The following is a 4,985-nucleotide window of genomic DNA, read 5'->3' on the forward strand; positions in this document are numbered from 1 at the left end:
TTGTTACACTGCTCCTGAATATTAAAATACTAAAAATTCCAAGCTAGAAGAACACCCCTTCTCTATCTATGTACACAGCTAAGCATACATGTGCGTATGCATGTATGTATGCATATATATATTTAGATCCATATATAACTTAACTTCATTTATTCAAGAAGTCCACTCATGATATTCAGCTTTAAAATGTTAGAAAAATGACATGGTAAAAGTTGATCAGAAAGCATAACACAGATACTAGTGCAAATTTTAACCAGTTTTCAATTTGTCAAGAACTATAATAAATAATAATGACATATTCCATATCATGGAATAAAACACAGCATATTCTGAGGTGGAAGGGATCCACAAGGATCATCGAATCTAACTCTTAAGTAAATGGTCCATACAGGGATCAAACACAGAACCTTGGTGTTATTAGCACTAGGTTCTTACCAACTGAGCTCATCTCAAGGTTGTATGGAATATATTTCATTTTATTTACCACACTAAAAAACCCAGATTTGACTTCCCCATAGCATCTACCCATAAATCATCTGCACAATTGAAAATGGCAAGCACACAAATTCCAACTGGCAAAACACCTGGGCAGAGGCTAAGACCCCAGCTTGTTTGCTCTCTTATTCTGAAACAAAAGAAAATTCCCACTGAGACAAGGAGGGACCCAAACTTTCCCCTCAAAGGAAGCAAACTCTGGACCAAAATGGTGTAAACAGTCAATCATATGGCTGTGGAGGCCAAGAATGTCAAGAAAGAATCTGACCCCCTGGCTGCTGGAAGCTGTAAGAATGCATGAGGGGAAGGTTTACCCTGTACGTGCCTTTTGCATACACTGAGCGTATACTGACCACTGTCAGCAGAAATGGGATACTGGATAAGACCCACCTTTCTTCAAGCCCAAATGTCAAGTGAAAATGGAACTACTGCCTTGTAAGACAAAAAAGAACAGCAAGATAAAAATAATTTCCGTCCACAAAGACACTTACCATTATCATTCTCAGTATTTGTCTCCAAATCTTCCTGAAACTATTCTGAAGGGAAGAAAATATTGATGGCATAAGTTATTGCTGCCTCTTCCTTCACTGTAACAATCAGTCAAGGGCAAGATGGTTGATTTGTTCTATAATTAGACATGTCTTCCTGTCTGCCTGCCATTGCCACAATAACTGCCAGATCCTCATCTCTTTTTTGATGGCTCTCTGTGTCCTCCCTCACTCTTCTACCTCCCTCACTAAAATTATTTACTGGTGCTGTGAAATTTTGCCCTAGGGGAAAAGCTTGGGCGCAGAAACACAGAGAGAAAGATGTATCAGCTGAGACCTGAAGTAAAGTGAACTGATCATGTGTTATGTACATAAGCACAACATAGATGCCTTCCTTTTTCCACATTCATTCTCTGTTTGAAGTAAATATTGGTATCAAGTGTGGATAGATCACAGCCCAGATTTGAAACTTGGCTGGTATCCACCTCCTTTTTAGGATCCTAAACTAAGGGTCACTAGGGATTTAGATACATAAACGCCTGTTTGGATGTGGTAATGCAGAAAACAAGACATTCCACTCATGTGCAGAAGTATTTGTCTTTATTGGGACGTACTGAAGATATCTTTATTTCGTGACACTTGACACAAGATAGGCCATTACTTAAGGTCTCATATTAACCCTCCCTTTGCTGGAAGTTGAATTTCCCTAACTCTTGCTCTAGGTGTAACATTTACCTCATGTTATCTAAATTGAAATGGATGTCTTCTTTACCCTGATTTTAAAATATATTTGGCTTCAAAGAAACGTTAAGAAACTCTGATTGCCATCAAGCAATTTTAAACAACGTATTTTCAACTCTGTCTCCAATCTGCTGCCTACAAGTCAAAATATTTTAAGTGTTAATCACTATCAGTTTTCCAGTCTTTCCGCAGCCTGCTAAAAACATCACTAACTTGTTTCTCTAATTAGCTGGCTACATCTATTGCCAAACCAGACTGCTGTGAGCAGACTGCTACCTCTTACATGGTGTGCTTATTATCAAACCTTATTCCAGCAAAATATAAACACCTAAGGGGTTACCAGTTACTCCAGAGCTGTCAGGATATTTCTAGGATGATTACTGTGGTGTCCATGTAGCAAGTGCTAATCCAGGCATGTGACCACTGATATTTATACCTACCAGATAAAGGATGACTTTATCTGTTTGGGTAACTGGGAGCTACTTCAACAAACTCACAGCATTGAAATGCAGTTACTTTTCAGATAGAGAATATCAGCAGAAGACTCTTCATTTTTAAATTGCTTATTAACATCAGTCTCAGATTTAAGCAGTAACTACACCTCTTAATCTGTATGATAATTAGGAAAATAGGAAAGCAAAAAACCCAAACAAGGAGAAATCCTCTCCTATCTGCCTTCCCTCCATCTTTAAGCCTATCAATACCATAGTCAAAGATATTGCAGAATTTCTCATGACTCTGACCAGAACTGTGTGATCCTCTGCTCTTGAAATACGCACAGTGTGTATTTCCTATTAAATGTAGCTTGATTTTCTCCTGCTTCTAGCATCATCCAGTGTATTCCAGTGTATTCCAAATAACAGAGCCCGGTCTCCTTTCCTACTCTTTTGTGTTTTTCTATAATGATTCCTGACCTGCCCTATGAACAGCTCTACAAGATGCTAATCTGCCTTTTGTGTAAGACAAAGTAAAGCTGGAAATCTCTCCTGGATTTGCAGGACATGAACTGAACAGTTTAAAGAGCCAAAAACATTAGAAAAAGTCAATCAAGGAAGGCTTTTACCAAGGTATTAATCAATACAGTATCAATGCAAAAATAAAAAACCCCCATGTATATAGAAAAGAAGCACACAGAAGAAGGTGATGGAATTTTTCTTTAGAAAAATTTTAGTTCCAACCAATGTCGGAAAGGCCATGGAAGACTCAGTGTAAATCCAGTAGAGTAATTTTATAAAGCACTGTGGAAGGATTTAGTTACATGACTCCTGCTACAATCAAAGGAAAGTAAAAGGGTAAAAAGCTTGCAAAGTATCTTAAAAGACAGTTAGCACCTCTGATGTTTCTTTCTCTCCTCCATCCAATCTCATTAAATATTCTTTATTGGGTGTTTTTTTCTCTTACAGTTAAGTAACAGCTAGTCTCGTGTTGAGTTGCCAGCAGGTAAATTATAGTCTGTGTTTTGTTTTCTTCTAGAGCTTTCGAATGGAAGTGGGGATAGCAGAACAACAAATGGCAGGGTGGATTCCTCTCTGCTGCAGTTCCACTGATCTGAGAAGCCACAAAACCAGCACAACTAAGATTCATGCACAGGCCACTTTAACTGACCATGGGCAGGGCTGGTGCCTTCCTCAAATTTTCTGTATGCTTTAGGAGAACTCAGGAGTTTTCCATGCTGCTGGTTTAATGCTCAGAGGGCTTTTTTCTTGGGAACTGTGGATTGGTGAATAATACAGGCCAGCGGCAGCACAAAGATGAGGCCAGCATCTGCTTGGATGTCAATGGCAGCCTAGCTGACATATCTTTCACTCTTTATCCCAGTGTAAGCCTTCTAAGTTCAGCTCAAACTGATGCATTTTTACTGGAGTGCCTGGGGCTTCATCTCTATACAACTAGGTGATTTCTCATACTTCTTACAGTCCCTGTACTAAGAGTGAAATGCAGTCTTTTAAGATTAAAATGCTGTTATGTACTCTAAATGCACTTCACTGGAAAAACTCCTTGTGTGACAAGTCAGTGCAGCTGGATGGATGGCTTCCTTTCCATTTGAGGATAAACAGAAACAGGAGGATAATGCAACGCCTTCTCCAGCCAAAACATGTCTTGTACAGAAGCCTTGTTGTGTTCAGGTGCATTTATAACTGTGGGCCACGACATAAAGTCACAAAAGAGGTACAAGCTGCTCCTCACCAAGACCCAATGCCTCAGCTGAATGTACGAAGAGAGCTATTGGCTGGGCAGCACTTGGAGCAGTCTACAAAAGTGCTCTTCTCAGCTTTGGTGTGAGTGACGTGCCTACTAATGATCTCACAGTCTAAGCCAGGGGTGGTCTGTATGTCATAAAACATAAAATGTCCCAGAAGCTACCTGATATAGAGAGCTGGAAGAGGAGTGGGGGCCCTTCAGGGAGGAATCGCAGGAAACAGGTATCTCCCATTGCAGTGCAGGGCTCAGCTGGAAAAGCAGCCAAGACCTGAGGCTCACTTCCCAAGTCCTCTAGGCTCAACCGTACCACAGTTCTGGCCCAGCAAAAGGAAGGGCACCACAACAGCTCACAAGCAGCCCGTGACCACCCCAGCACAGTGCTCCTCCCACCCAGCTAAACACCACTTCTTCACTCTCCTAGCAGATGATGCTCTGATCCATTTGATGAAGAGATCATTCACACAGCAGCCCACTGCTGTTGTATAGCATAAGCACCTGCCAAAAGGCTCCCCAGAACTATTTATGGGTGTGTGTATGCAGAAGCACAACTGAAAGGAAATAAAAAACGCTACTACGGGATGCAGTGAGAAACCATAACTCCTCAAAGACTGAACTAGCAAAGCTGGCATTATTTTGCTTGGCATTGAGTTGTCTTTGTCTAAAACAGCTGGAGACCTTGGATCAGAGAGCAGAAGTTGATTATTTTGTTCCACATCCTATGGAGATGTCAACTCTCTCACTTTTAGTTTATTTAATTCTGCCCCATTAAACTTGGTTTCATTTACTGGAGATGACTTTCTGCTGGCTTGCCCTCTGACACAAACTACAGTAATGCCAATCAAAGTCTTCTTGTCATACCTTGATGGTAGGAAAGTTTGAATGGCTGAGTGCCTGAGGGAAGGCGACTTCATGAGGAGGAGACAAGGTGTGCATGAGGGATCTCTGGCCTTGGACTGAGGTGCTGGACCTTCAAACATGTCACTAATCATCCCTGACTAGACCCCCATTGTAGAAGCTACTTAGCTGGATTGAACTACCCAAGTAGGTTATGATTCTGTC

This window comes from Neopelma chrysocephalum, unplaced genomic scaffold (assembly GCF_003984885.1).
Source record: "Neopelma chrysocephalum unplaced genomic scaffold, ASM398488v2 Primary Assembly neopelma1_97102, whole genome shotgun sequence".
Lineage (NCBI taxonomy): Eukaryota > Metazoa > Chordata > Aves > Passeriformes > Pipridae > Neopelma > Neopelma chrysocephalum.